Source organism: Zeus faber (assembly GCF_960531495.2).
Source record: "Zeus faber genome assembly, chromosome: 3".
NCBI classification, from domain to species: domain Eukaryota; kingdom Metazoa; phylum Chordata; class Actinopteri; order Zeiformes; family Zeidae; genus Zeus; species Zeus faber.
Genome location: NC_137190.1, coordinates 36,568,742 through 36,584,590, shown reverse-complemented (window position 1 = coordinate 36,584,590; position 15,849 = coordinate 36,568,742). Strand labels below are relative to the sequence as shown.

The 15,849-nt window shown below is 43.2% G+C and overlaps 1 pseudogene across 1 annotated transcript in view; it reads left to right on the top strand.

The window, feature by feature from the left end:
- Window positions 1–14,440, top strand: part of LOC307227919 (voltage-gated potassium channel KCNC1-like) — a 34,806-nt pseudogene extending 20,366 nt beyond the window's left edge. The window contains exons 2-9 of the transcript in view: window positions 6,696–7,273; window positions 12,400–12,585; window positions 12,648–12,779; window positions 12,909–13,124; window positions 13,207–13,357; window positions 13,640–13,707; window positions 14,060–14,193; window positions 14,353–14,440. The product of the transcript in view is annotated as a voltage-gated potassium channel KCNC1-like (transcript). The remainder of the gene's footprint in view (window positions 1–6,695; window positions 7,274–12,399; window positions 12,586–12,647; window positions 12,780–12,908; window positions 13,125–13,206; window positions 13,358–13,639; window positions 13,708–14,059; window positions 14,194–14,352) is intronic.
- Window positions 14,441–15,849: the final 1,409 nt, after the last annotated feature.

The window sequence follows — 15,849 nt, the reverse complement described above, 5'->3', positions numbered from 1 at the left end:
TTGTCCGGATCTCGTTTTGGATTTGCTCAGTGCTTGTTGGGAGTGCAACTCCTTTGGTCGCTGTTCAAGTTTATTTTGGCATTCTTGTCCTTTCTTTTTCTTGTCAGTGGAGAATGAAATAATACTACCTCTTAGAACTGCCTTAGCTGTTTCCCAAAGTAAGGATGGTGATATTTTTGGGGAGTCATTCAGTTCAGTGAAGGAATTCCATTCTCTGGAGATGGTTAAATTTTTTATCTGTCAAAAGTGAGGTGTTAAACCGCCACCTGCCGGGAGGGTTCCGGTTTGTTTCATTTATCAGGTTGAAACTAATTGGCCCGTGATCAGAAAATACAATAGGGTGGATTTCAGGATCAGTGATTTTGGACAGTGCGGAGTTACTTGTCAAGAAAAGGTCGATTCTGGAGAAACTTTGGTGGGGTGGTGAATAATAGGTGCATTCTCTGGAATGTTGGTTATTTGATCGCCAACAATCACTAAGAGCAAGATCACTCATATATTGTTTTATAGTGTCCGACGAACGCCAGGATTTGTGAATATTTCTGGCTTGAGAACGGTTTAAACTTAGATCCAGTACTGTGTTGAAGTCTCCTCCCAATATGATTACTTATTCAGAGAATTCTAAGAGATTTGAAAATAAATTGTGAAAGAAATTTGGGTCATCCTCATTGGGGACATAAATATTAGCTATGGTTAATTTGATGTTACCTAAAATCCTATTAATAATTATGTAACAGAGAGAGGGATTCGGGAGGTGAGATGATGGTAAGAGTGAGCGATATTTTAAATCCTGACATAGACAGCATGGCTATTCCTACATCTTGCAGTATATAATAACCAGAATTACAAGAATACATACATAATGATCAAAATAACCAGGGTGTGGTGGAGGAGTCTCGGTATAACAGACCTTCTATATATAGTTTATCAACAACCATCGATACGCGTTTACCCTTCTACTGGTTCTCCTTCAGGACAGGATACAGCACTTTCCGTCGGTCGTTGATCTCCCGGGGGAATTGATCGTTCATACCCTGTGTGGTTCCTTTCAGCTCCCGTCCTTTGCTTTTAACCAGCTCTTTGTGCTTGAAGTGTTCACACTTAGCAATGATGGAGCGGGGACAGTTCCCCACGCACTGTCCCAGTCGATGAACCTGGTGGAAGGTGATCTGCTTCACGATGTCCATCGGGAGTTTCAGGGCGGTACGGAGAAAGTCTTTCACCATATTTTCTGAGGACTTGGTGTTGTTCTCTGGGATCCCAGAAAAGATGATGTTGTCCCACATACTTCTGGATTGTTTATTCAGGATGGTCTCTTTCATTATTTTCTTTTCTTTTTTTACAACTTCCATCTCGCCCCACCGTGAGGTGCAGGAAATCAAGGCTGGCTTTGATCTCAGTAATGTCTCGGAGAAGTGGACCAAGCATGTCCAGCTTCTTGTTAATTTCATCCAAGACACTCACCTCTACAGCACCCTGTATGAGATCGTCTTTGTCTGTTGCTGAGTCGGTCTTCTTACTTTTCACTGGATTATTGCGGTGCTGGTCGTCTTCCATCACGTATTCGTTATAAAAAAAAATTGATATAATCCTCGAAGTCCTCCACTTTGGTTTCACGCAGTGTTCCCTTTTTTTTATTTATATATATATAAATATTATTTGCAATTCCCTTTGTTATTTTGTCTGAGGTGGAGCTGCTGGTGTGTTAGTTAGTGTAGCAGGGCGCCGCCATGTTGGGTCTCCACTCACTACTCACTTCCGCTTCCGTCTTCTTGCAAGATCACAGCACGCTCCACCTCACCTCACAGCATGCTTGCCATCACCCTCACCGCATGCTCCCCCTCACAATTACCTGCTCCCGTTTACAGTCCTGGCCAGAGAGTGTGGCTCTCCACCAGCGATCTTAATCTCCTCTGGGTAGAATCCCGTAAGCACACTACACTGTTCATCGGTCCGTTCCTCATCTCGAAGGTCATCAACCCAATGTCTGTGCATCTCCAGCTACCCTGGTCTTTCCGTATAAACCTGACATTCCATGTAGCGCTGGTCAAGCAGGTCAAGATGGTCAAGTCTAGCCCCCTGGCACCTACCCCTGCTGCCCTGCCGCCTCCTCGTCTCCTGGATGGATGCACCTACACGGTGCGACGGCTGCTGGATGCACTCTGCCGGGGTCGGGGCATCCAATATCTGGTGGACTAAGAGAGTTACAGGCCCTGAGGAGAGTCATTAAGGTTCCCGCCAGAGACATTTTAGACACAGTACTCATAGTGGACTTACGCCGGCGCCACACTTCAAACTTTCTGACCCCTGAGAAAAAAACTTTAATGTATGGCATATTTTAACTATGCTTGCTTGCTTTCATTGCTTATATTTGTAGTTTGTATGTGATTAGGCAATTATAAGGTCACAGTGACATTATAGTTTATGCATTATTGCATAATGATGTATAAGCTACACTATAATTGGGTGGTGAAAATCATCCTGTCATTATACTCTTCTTTGGTGAGAACACCACATCAAGAGACGTATTGATTTAATTAGGGAACGTTGTTGGCTCCTTGATCACTCCATGTGGTTATGAGAAATATCGTATACTGGATATACAATAAAATAATTTGAATCAGGCAAGGCAAGGCAAGGTGTTAAATGAACCAAATCGCATTTTCTGTTCAGATATGAGAAAGACTGCTCTGAGTCTCAAGGGGTTCAAGGGGATGAATGAAAATGAATGATTGAATGAATTTGTACTTAACTTGATCAAAAATGTAATAAAACCCAATAATGTAATAACTTGACCAATAATGTCACAGAATGTCCTGACTGATATTGTAATAACAGTTTTACCGTTAATGTAATATCTTAAAGCAGTGGTTCTCAAACTATTTTGTTCAGACCCCCCTTTAAAACTATAAAATAATCTGTTGTAACTTTCAAATTCTTATACATAAAGCTTAAGGAGAGTTAAGATTTCCAAACATGAAATCAGTGTCAAATGTTTGTGTTTTCATTAGGCTAACACGACACTAACAGTATTATAAATTTCAAAAAGCATACTGTTTTACATCATTGAATTATCTGTCAAAATGATGACATTATCAGTTTGGAGAAAAAAATTACCCACCTGAAAATGTAATACATTTCCAAAAATATGATGAAGCATTACATTATCGGTATATGTTATTTGTTATTACAATATCAGTCAGGATGTTTTATTACATTTCATTGGTAAAGTTATTACATTATTGGGGTTTTCTTTACAATCAAGTTAAGTGCAAATTCTATTACATTTCCAAGCCTTAGTATTTTCAGGAAATTATTATATGATTGGGTGCTGCAACATCTTTTCTGGAATGAGGCAAAATGTTTTGATTACCAGATTGTTGTTGGTTCCCATGATTTAGAACTATTCCCAGCACAAAATCGGCAAACACTTTAATATTGAGAAATGTAATCCTCTGCTGCAGCTTCTCAGTGTGCGTAGAAGAGGAACATTGGATTTCCCTCATGTGTGACTGTAACAAGGCTCTTGTTGAGTTTGGGGAAGTGATGAACCTGGAGACAGGTTGGCAATAGTGGGCAAACTTTTTTTTCTTTATTTAGTCTTTAATGTGTGGGATTTTTAACAAAACAAATCTGCAGTCTTTCCAGATTGCTCCAAGTAAAATATGTTTTCAAACACAAAGTAAAAGACAACTCCAGCACGCCACCAAGCATTGGAGTGGAACCCAGTCTCGCTGTCAGGAGAGAGAAAGATCAAACACACATCAGCTTTTAAAGCCCCTGCTAATTCCTTCAGCTGCGTGCGCTGCCGGTTGTCAGTGCTGGCTCCCCCAACTTGCAGATGGCGCCAAAACCACTCTCCACAGTGACATTGCCAAAATATCAAATTAATGCCATTTTGTTGTGTATTGTCCTTTCTATGGGAATACGAGACCAGAACGTGATCTGTTATTTTGTGATACACACTGTGAGGCAGATATGGCAAATACGAAATTACTCAGAACTATTACATTGGTTGTTTAAGTGGAATTTAAGTTTGCAGAGCATTTGAAGAGAGTGTGGGACTTGAGAAAGAGAGCTGTGTGAGTAAAGGCAAAATGTGTTCTATTCCTCCTTATGTACTTATATTTGTGTATCCAAAGTATTTATGTTCAGCTATACTGTAATTTAGAAGTCTGACCAGCACAGTTAAACAGAATCAGTTTTATTCGCCAGGTAAAAATATAAATTAAATTGTCAAATATAACAAATAAAACCACAAAACAGAAATAGTCAGATATACAAATATATAAAAGGAAGCTAGAAGTTGTTTTTGACCAAGTGAAGATCACGTATTGTGTGGAATTTTTGCAAAAGTGTTTTATAATCCCATGTAGGATTGGCCATAAAATTGCATGACATTGTTTTAATGTATTCTATTAATGAATTTATATATTGTATTAATTCATTCATTCAGTAGTGAGACCAGCTATGTTGTACGGTTTAGAAGTGGTGGCACTGACAAAAAGGCAGGTGGTTCAACTGGAGGTGGCAGAGTTGAGGATGTTGAGATTTTCATTGGGAGTGACAAGGATGAACAGGATTAAGAATGAGTACATTAGAAGGACAGCTCAGGTTGGACAGTTTGGTGAAAAAGTGAGAGAGGTGAGATTGAGATGGTTTGGACACGTGTGTAGGAGAGATGAGAGTTAGATTTAGAGAAGGATGCTGAGGATGGAGCTGCCAGGCAAGAGGAAAAGAAGAAGGCCAAAGAAAAGGTTTATGGATGTGCTGAGGGAGGACATGCAGGCGGTTGGTGTAAGGGAGGAAGATGCGCAGAACAGAAGGTATTTGAGGCAGATGATCTGCTGTGGCCACCCCTAACGGGAGCAGCCGAGAGAAGAGGAATTCATTCATCCATTCACATCACAGCATGCTTTTGCTTCATTGTATGTCGTAATTATTCCCTTTGAACAAGCTTTGTTATTATGGTTATATCAGTAGCCTATTAGGTGGACAAATATGTGACCCACTGCAGACTTTAGGGTAATTTGGCAGCTTTCAACTTTTTCACATCGTTTGAAAGTGGAGAATCAGAGCTTCCAAACAAGGTGTCACTTGTGCAAATCAAGCAAATGTTTTTAAAGCTATGACTTCTTAATGACAAGGGTGTGGCAAACCTTGTTTCTGAGATAATCACCTTGAAAGTTTCCCTGAGACTGGCTTCAGTCAGCTAGCTCCCAGAATGCAAATAGGGTAGCCAAAGCCACATGGCTACTTGACACACTGCTGAATGGGCTCACTGCTTTGTTCTTGTGTTTTGATGGAACGTTGAACGTATTTTTATTTTGAAAAAAGCTTTTATTTAACAGTAAGAATATACATGTTTTATAAAAGTGGAATTATTTTATTTTATTTTAAATCACCAACCTCAACAGACTTCATCACGTCATCAACTTCTTCCGTTGTAACAACAATGGGCGTATCATTGGTCTCCAGTGGTTCTTGGTTATTTCCAGTGAAAATCCGCTGTTTGAAATGTTCTCCAAGTCCGGAGTAATATCAGATTCAGCGTCGGAGAACTGACTATCATCGCAGAAAATTAAGTCCGGTGCGCGCTGTTTAAACAGACTTGGATCTATCACACTGGTCAGATTAAGGTCCGCGATATGATTTAGATTTTCGTCCACCCGCTTCTCGTAATCAATAACAACACAACGTTTTCACAGACAAGTGAAACCGGATCCTCGTCTTGTTTACGGAAGTGACGGTGACGTCAGTGACATGCCCCCTCCACAACTTTGTCTCCAGGTGTGTGTAAAACATGTAAGATTTAAAGGTTGAATTCTATCAAATCAGTTTCACATTGTGACTTCACATTGCATGGAATATGGATGAGTGATCTTCACCTGGACAGTCGCTTTAAAGGAAACGATCGGTCTGCGTTGTTCAGCGCTGTTCAGCATCTCAGTAAGTGAACTGCGTTTCCCCATGTTGTCGAACGCGAATATTTAACTCCACGGTCTAACATTTTTCTACTATTTATAAATCAAACTCGGTTTTGAAAATACATTGAGATTAAAAAAAATACAAAGGAACACAACTTTGGTTGCTCCTTGCGATTTTAGAAATGCACGAGACGGAGGCTTTTTCTGCGGTGGGTCACATATTGGCTACTGAATCATTTTGCTCAATCATTCGCCGCTCCATTTATTATTTTGTTATTTTTATTTTCATCTGTGGTGTGTGGATGGGGTGGTTTAAGCAGTCACACCTGATGGTCATTGCTTGGGCTAACGAGCAGTAGGTTTAAAACCCCATCCGCACACAGACTCAGGATAAGAGCCCCTGTCATGACATGTTCTGTGCCAGAGGGCCCTGAAAACGCCACTTGGGTGGTGTGTGGTGGCGAAACTGCCACATCATCTTAATTGCCTTTCTTGACTTGCACTGCTTTTGCTGCTCTAAGACCTGGATTTCCCCACAGATCTTATATTTTCTGGTCTTATCTTGTTGTTATTATGAGGTTTGGGGTGACATTTAATTAATTTTACAATTGTAATCCAAGTCAGCTTTCTGCCTTCCCACATGTACAAAGATCAGATCATAAAGAAATGATGAATGTATCTGTTTATGGAAATATACAATTTGTACTCATATCTGAAAATGTGCACATTTTAATTCCCTTTTTCCTGCATTGTCTTTTCTTTTTCCAGTGGGTGGTCTTTGCTTCCCTGTTTTTTATCCTGGTGTCCATCACCACCTTCTGCTTGGAGACCCACGAGGCATTTAACCCCATCTTCAACTTTACTGACACGGACCCTGTGGACAACACGACGCGGACATACCTGGCGCTGTAAACTGTTGTCTACCTCACCTACATAGTGGTTTGGTTCACTTTTGAGTTCCTGATGCGCGTGACCTTCTGCCCCAACAAGCTGGAGTTCATAAGGAACACTTTGAACATCATTGGTTTGTCGTAATCCTACGATTCTACTTGGAAGTGGGGCTGAGTGGTCTCTCATCGAAAGCCGGCAAAGATGTATTGGGATTCCTCCGAGTGGTGACGTTCGTCCGGATTCTGCGCATTTTCAAGTTGACGCGCCATTTTGTAGGACTGAGGGTTTTGGGCCACACGCTTCAGGCCAGCACCAATGAGTTCCTCCTCCTCATCGTCTTCCTGGCCCTGGGCGTGCTCATCTTTGCCACCATGATTTACTATGCTGAGCGCATCAGTGCCAAGCCCAGCGACCCACACGCAGGCCACCACACGCACTTCAAAAACATCCCCTATGTTTGCATAGTTATATTATTCATTTTTTACTTATACATCCTTTAGTATCCACAGTACTAGTGCATAGTTTTGCAATAATGCTACGTAGAATATGTTTGTCATTAATACAGGTACTCCTCACTAAATGACCTACCTGTTAAACGACTGTTCGGACTCATGACCATCTCTCTGACCAGTCTGTATTGTACGCTGCTGTGTACAATACCCCGGCATGCGCGCTGCGTGCATGGCATCTCAGTGTCAAGCATCTTATCACGCATCACCCTTTATACAGTGGGGGAAAAAAGTATTTAGTCAGCCACCAATTGTGCAAGTTCTCCCACTTAAAAAGATGAGAGAGGCCTGTTATTTTCATCATAGGTACACTTGGACTATGAGAGACAAAATGGGGGGAAAGAATCCAGGAAATCACATTGCAGGATTTTTAATGAATTGATTGGTAAATTCCTCGGTTAAATAAGTATTTGGTCACCTACAAACAAGCAAGATTTCTGACTTTCACAGACCTGTAACTTTTTCTTTAAGAGGCTCCTCTGTCCTCCACTCGTTACCTGTATTAATGGCACCTGTTTGAACTCGTTATCAGTATAAAAGACACCTGTCCACAACCTCAAACAGTCACACTCCAAACTCCACTATGGCCAAGACCAAAGAGCTGTCAAAGGACACCAGAAACAAAATTGTAGACCTGCACCAGGCTGGGAAGACTGGATCTGCAATAGGTCAGCAGCTTGTTGTGAAGAAATCAACTGTGGGAGCAATTATTAGAAAATGGAAGACATACAAGACCACTGATAATCTCCCTCGATCTGGGGCTCCACGCAAGATCTCACCCCGTGGGGTCAAAATGATCACAAGAACGGTGAGCAAACATCCCAGAACCACACGGGGGACCTAGTGAATGACCTGCAGAGAGCTGGGACCAAAGTAACAAAGGTTACCATCAGTAACACACTAAGCCGCCAGGGACTCAAATCCTGCAGTGCCAGACGTGTCCCCCTGCTTAAGCCAGTACATGTCCAGGCCCGTCTGAAGTTTGCTAGAGAGCATTTGGATGATCCAGAAGAGGATTGGGAGGATTGTCATATGGTCAGATGAAACCAAAATAGAACTTTTTGGCAAAAACTCAACTTGTCGTGTTTGGACGAGAAAGAAAGCTGAGTTGCATCCAAAGAACACCATACCTACTGTGAAGCATGGGGGTGGAAACATCATGCTTTGGGGCTGTTTTTCTGCAAAGGGACCAGGACGACTCATCCGTGTAAAGAAAAGAATGAATGGGGCCATGTATCGTGAGATTTTGAGTGAAAACCTCCTTCCATCAGCAAGGGCATTGAAGATGAAACGTGGCTGGGTCTTTCAGCATGACAATGATCCCAAACACGCCGCCCGGGCAACGAACGAGTGGCTTCGTAAGAAGCATTTCAAGGTCCTGGAGTGGCCTAGCCAGTCTCCAGATCTCAACCCCATAGAAAATCTTTGGAGGGAGTTGAAAGTCCGTGTTGCCCAGCGACAACCCCAAAACATCACTGCTCTAGAGGAGATCTGCATGGAGGAATGGACCAAAACACCAGCAACAGTGTGTGAAAACCTTGTGAAGACTTACAGAAAACGTTTGACCTCTGTCATTGCAAACAAAGGGTATTTAACAAAGTATTGAGATGAACTTTTGTTATTGACCAAATACTTATTTTCCACCATAATTTGCAAATAAATTCTTTAAAAATCAGACAATGTGATCTTCTGGATTTTTTTTTCTCATTTTGCCTCTTATAGTTGAGGTGAACCTATGATGAAAATAACAGGCCTCTCTCATCTTTTTAAGTGGGAGAACATGCACAATTGGTGGCTGACTAAATATTTTTTTGCCCCACTGTATACTATATTTATTACTGTATATGTGAACCGCCGCATACTTAGGGTAATTTGGCGGTTTTCAAGATTTTTTTTCTCATTTGAAAGTGGAGCTCCCAAACAAGGTGTCACTTGCGCAAATCAAGCAAATATTTTTAAAGCTATGACTTGTTAGTGACAAGGGTGTGGCAAACCGTGATTCTGAAATAATCACCTCCAAAGTTTTACCCACACCAGGTTCATTAAGCCAGCTCCCAGAATGCAAATGGAGTTGGCGGACAAGCAAAGCCTTATGGCTACTTAACATACTGCTGAATGGGCCAATCATGAACAGCTCAACAACACAACTAATTTTTTTTTTTTTGTTAAGCTTTTATTTAACAGTAAGAATATACATGTTTTATAAAAGTGGGATTATTTTGGAGTTTAAAAGTACAGACAACACAACAAAATGTCTATCAATATTATGAGTCTGAAAATCTGAAATCTGAAAATCTGTCACAAACCTCAACGGACTTCATCACATTATCAACTTCTTCCGTTGTAACAACAGGCGTATCGTCTGTCTCCTCCGGTGGTTCTTGAAAATATTCAGTTTCATCGTTACCTCAAGTTTGAAATCCGCTGTTTGAAATGTTCTCCACGTTCTCCAGTAATATCCGATTCAGCAGCGCTGTCGTTATCCTCGTCGCTGTCGGAGAACTGACCATCATCGCGGAAAATGCAGTTCAGTACACGCTGCTAACACTGACTTGGATCTATGGCACTGGTCAGATTAAGGTCCGAAATATGATTCAGAGCTTCTGTCACCCGCTTTGCGTAATCCATAACGATACGGAGAAAGTTTTCACAGACAAGTGAGACCGAAACACCCCTGTGCTGCGCTTTAATCGTCTGTTTACGGAAGTGACGTAGGTGCGTGACGCAAAGGATTTTTCTTTTTCGCGTTTTCCAACAGTGGCTCCGTGTGTGTAAGAGTAGTACGATTTAAAGGTGGAATTCTATCAAAATGGTTTCACATTGTGACTTCATATCACATGGAATATGGAGGAATGATCTTCACCTGGATGCTCGTTTTAAAAGAAACCATCGATCGGCGTTATTCAGCGCTGTTCCGCATCCCGGTAAGTGAACTGCGTTTCACCATGTAATCTAACAGGAATATTTAACTCCACAGTTTAACATTTTTCTACTATTTAAAAATTAAACTTGGTTTTGAAAATACGTTGAGAGATAAAAAAAAAACCACAAAGGAACACGAATCTGGAAAAATCTACTTTTCCTCCAAGAAAGGTTTTTTGAACTTATTTGGCTGCTCCTGGCAATTTTAGAAATGCGCGGGATGCCGAGTTTTGTTGTGGTTGGACACATATACCCTATATATACACTGTATACATTTCATATCATCACCGTTCTCAGTCTCATTCCCGCAGTCTGTCAGTATTCACTACACTAGCGTTCGCAATCACCACGCCCCCTAACCATGAAATAACATGGGTCCTCGCTTATCGACCAATTCGATTAATGACCTGGTCCTAGTAACGGAACTCGGTTGTTATATGAGGAGGACTTGTATTGGGTGCATTGTTACCAATGTTAGTGAAATATTTCAATACAATTATAAGCTATGGCAGTTGGTAATTGTTAGTAGTTAATTTACATTTTTATTTTATTTTATTTATTCATTATTTCTCCTCATTTTGCCCTGAAATGCAGAACCACAATCTCCAAATAGCCAATAGCTTCACAGCTATGTTTCTGAGGTTGGGTTCAACCTTGAGGGCCTTGGGAGTGAATACCCCAGGAGTGAATAGAATACGCTAATTCTCTATACACACTATAATAAAATTATAAGACTTGACATCTTTTGCTATAAATGACTGATGATCTTTAATTATAATTAAAATATCATAGTTAATAGTATTACTCTTAGTCTTGAAGATACACACGGTCTTGGTCTTGGCCTCTCTGTCAGGTCTTGGAAATGAAAAGGAATTATTATCTGGAACACATTTTTGAAAACTATTCACTTATATCTTTCCCTATATCTTCTACTTATATTACCCCTAATCCAAATGTACAATATTGGTGCTGGTCTGAGTTTCCTGCAATTCCTTTAACTGCACCATCTCTAGAAGTAAAAGTCGAATTAACAAACAACATCCTACAACCAAACTCCCATAACTGAACATCATACTCACATGGACAATTTTAAAAATCAAACTTGTGACACTTCGTCTTTAGCAACCATGGAATTGGAAAGAGACCTTGCTGTTTTCACCGATATCAACTTCTGGACATGTTTTCTATGACCTGCAATTCCAAAATGCAACTCATCCAGTATAAGATGTTATACAGAGCACATAGTACCCAACACAAAATGTTCAAGAGGGACGCTTGCTCTAATTGTTTCCTCTATACCAGACATGACTACTTTCAGATTACTACCGCTAATGAGCAGCAGGTTGAACGTGACTTGAGAGGACTTGAGAGGATGCTGGTGTGTTTTGTTGCCTCTTCTCACCTGCATGTTTGCGTGTTTTGTTTTTGTTTGTTTTTCGTCTCCCCAAACTTTGGCTATCGTTACTTCATTTTTGTCCCACTGTTGCAACTACGTACCTGAGGCTATTTATTTGATTGTTTTTCCACTGAATCTGGATAACGGCTAGCTGTCTATCAGCTCCCAGCCCTGTCATCTTGCTGCTAGCCCTCCCTGCTAGCTAGCGCCGCTAGCTGAGATAGGCGCTCACCTGTTGCTGCGACGGTGCTCTTAAAATACTCTGCATTGGAACTCATGAATCTCTCCTGTCACTCCACTCCAAACTGCCTCGCCGACATTAAATCCATCAGCCTCCCCTGGATATGTGTGTATTCAGAAGCCCTGCTCCATAGGTCGTGGTGGTGGGCTGGCTGTAATACATAACGAGCAGACATCCTATTCAAACTCTCTGTGCCAAACACCACTTCCTTTGAATGTGTTGCATTCTCTCTCAACGCACACCTCCAGGTTGTCCTCATCTATCGCCCCCCTTAAAGCCTCCACCACCTTCATGTCTGAGCTGCTTACCTTTGTCTGTTCCATGTCCCAATCTACCTTCCTGCTTGGCGACTTCAACATCCACGTGGACTCCACCAGCTGCACGCTTGCCATGGATTTCCTGTCACTGTTGGACTGTTTTAGCATCACACAGCATGTTCAAGGTCCCACCCATTCCAAAGGCCACACGCTCGATCTGGTGTGCACTACTGGCACTTCTCCCTCTCATCTTCAGTGCCTGGATTTAGCTGTTTCCAACCACCATGCTGTCCTGTTCAATGTTCCTGTCCCTCTGCCCAGGCAATACGTTAAACGCACCATCACGTTCAGGAACCTCAAGTCATTGAGTACACCAGCCCTGATCAACACCCTCGCGACCCACCTGACCCCAGATCCCCCTGACACCACGGTGGATGGCCTGGTTTCCCACTACAACTCTGCCCTCTCCCTTAGACTCAGTTCTCTTGGCCCCTCAAATCCCAGACTGTCTCCTTCACCCGCCCTGCCTGCTGGTGCACCTGTGAACTCCGCACCATGAAGGCCAGCGGCCGTCAGCTGGGAAGGCTCTACGGAAGAGCTGACCTCACTGTCCACCTTGAGGCCTTCACACAGCATGTGAGTTCATACAAAGAAGCTCTCTCCAAAACCAAGACCCAATATTACTCCACCCTCATTGCCAATCATTGCCATTGCCCTGATCCCCCTCAATCCTGCGACTCCCCTGATTGATGCACCATGTTCCAGGAGTTTTTCCAGGCCAAAGTGGACACCATCTACCAGCAACTCCAATCGCCTGCCCTCCCACACACACCCCAACCACAGGGTGTTGCACCCCCAGCTGCCTGCCCACTCCAGTACTGTCTCTCCTCCTTCTTCCCTGAGGATGCGCCACAAATTACTAAGCTGGTCACCAAGGCCAAGGCCTCCACCTGCTCTCTGGACCCTATGCCCACAGCCCTGGTCAAGGCATGCCTACATGCCCTCTCCCCTGCCACGGTGGCATCATTAACGCCTCCCTGAAATCCTGCACGGTTCTCACCAGCTTCAAAATGGCCTCAGTCACACCTATCTTCAAGAAGCCTGGTCTGACCCTGACAACCCCAACAACTACAGCCCGATCTCCAACATCCCGTTCCGATGCAAAATCCTGAAACGAGCAGTTGCCACCCAACTCCAACAGCACATGTCCAACCGTGAGCTTCACGAACCCCTTCAATCTGGATTCAGAACTCACCACAGTACGGATACCGCCCTCATTAGAATCACTAACAATCTCCTGCTGATGCAGGCTACATCAGTATCCTTATCCTCCTCGACCTCTCAGCTGCATTCAACAGTCTCCCATACTATCCTCCTCAACTATCTATCCGGCTACCTTGGCCTCTCTGGTACAGCACTCTCCTGGTTCCAGTCCTATCTCACCAGCAGGAAGTATTTTGTCACTATCGGAGACTTGTGCTCCTCCCCTGGCCCAGTCGACCAAGGGGTGCCTCAGGGCTCTGTGCTTGGGCCCCTCCTCTTCACCATCTACATGCTCCCCCTGGTCAGATCATACGCCACCATGGCCTGTGCTTCCACACCTATGCCGATGACACCCAGTTATACCTCAGCACCAAACCATCCACCCGGCTCCACCCTCTCTTCTCAAATGCCTCTACGACATCAATGTGTGGATGTCATCAAACTTGCTCAAACTCAACAATATCAAAACCAAACTCATGGTCGTGGCTTCCGAGGCACCGCTCAGGAAGTTTGGAGATCTGCTCCTGGTTGTTGATGGCTGCTCTATCTCCCCATCCCCTGAAGTATGCAACCTGGGCTTCATTTTCGACTCAACCCTCTCATTTCGTGCAGACATCAAATCCATAACCAAATCTGCCTTCTTTCACCTTAAGAACATCTCCAGACTCCGCCCATCACTGTCTGAGCCCGTGGCAGAAACACTAATCCACACCTTCATCACCTCCCATTTGGACTACTGCAATGGAGTCTTGTCTAGGGTCCCAAGCAAAGACCTGGACATGCTCCAGTATGTCAAAACTCTACTGTTAGAATTCTCACCCGCACCAAGCCCTAGCAGCACATCACCCCACCCTCATCCATCTCATCCATCTTCACTGTCAAATCCCGTATTTCCTACAAAACCCTACCACTAACTTATAAATCCCTCCATGCCCTTGCCCTGCAGTACCGAACAGACCTCCTCCACCCCTACGCCCCATCCCGGAAGCTGCAATCCTCCAACACGGGTCTGCTCTCTACCCCCCCCGCACTAGGCTACAAACCTTTGGGGACAGAACCTTTAGTGTGGCAGCCCCCACCCTCTGGATCTCTCTCTCCACTGACATTTAAAGTGCTCCATCCCTGGCCACCTTCAAAAATCTCCTTAAAACCTACCTGTTCAACGAGGCCTACTGCCCCTGACACTTTTTTTTTTGTTCTTTATTTATTGTGATTTATCTACCATGTCTTGTTCTTTGCTTTTTTCCATTGTAAAGTGGGCTTCTTTTGTGAAAAGCGCTATATAAATCCCAATTATTATTATTATTAATATTATTACTTCTGGCTCTGCCCACCTATCCAAACATTCTGGACCACCCAAACACCAGCAACACATTTTGATCGCCTTAATAATCCCCAAGAAAATAATATTACTCAATTGGAAAAACAGATAATCTCACCACTGGTTACATCTATTAATAGAGTTGGTTAATTAATAATAGAAAGTGTGGGCGTTTCTACCCACAGGTAGGGGTTTAGGGAGGGAGACGGAGTCTGTCTTGCCATCGGTTGCTGACATGGCAAGAGTTTTATTATAAAAGAGGAACAAAAAGGCTTGCTGGCCAAAAGGATAAATGATAAAGAATAATGCATTTGGGCACAGGAGGAATGACGTTCCAGTTTGTCTCCTTCATTAGCATCCAACATTAAGAAAGCTCCCTGCCCCGGATCGGATCAGCCATAACATTAAAACCATCTGCCTAATATTGTATAGATCCCCCTCGTGCTGTCAAAACAGCTCTGACCTTTCGAGGAATAGACTCCACAAGACCTCTGAAGGCGTCCTGTGGTAATTGGCAAGAAGTTAGCAGCAGATTCTTTAAGTTCTGTAAGTTGGAAGGTGGGGCACCCATGGTTTTTCCAACACATCCCACGATTGCTGATCGGGTTGAGATCTGGGGAATTTGGAGTCAACACTTTCAACTCTGTCATGTTCCTCAGACCGTTCCGGAACAATTTTTACAGTGTGCAGGGCACATTATCCTGCTGAAAGCAACTCTGTTCTTGGTGTGCAACAATGTTTAGGTAGGTGGTACGTGTCAAAGTAACATCCACATGAATGCAAGGACCCAATGTTACCCAGCAGAACATTGCCCAAAGCTTTATACAGCCTCCACCGGCTTGCTTTTTTCCCATAGTGCATCCTAGTGTCATCTCTTTCCCAGGTAAACGACGCACAGGCACCCAGTCATCCACATCATATAAAAGAAAATGGAATTCATCAGACCAGGCTACCTTCTTCCATTTCTCCACAGTCGAGTTCTGACAGTCACGTTCCCTTCAGCTGCTGTGGATCGGCCGAATCAACGGCCGAATCAACCACTGATAAGTCTGATCCTAAACCAGGAAGTAACATAGGGTTTGTTGTCCCTGCAGCATGTGAATAAAGTGAGGTAGTGTGTGT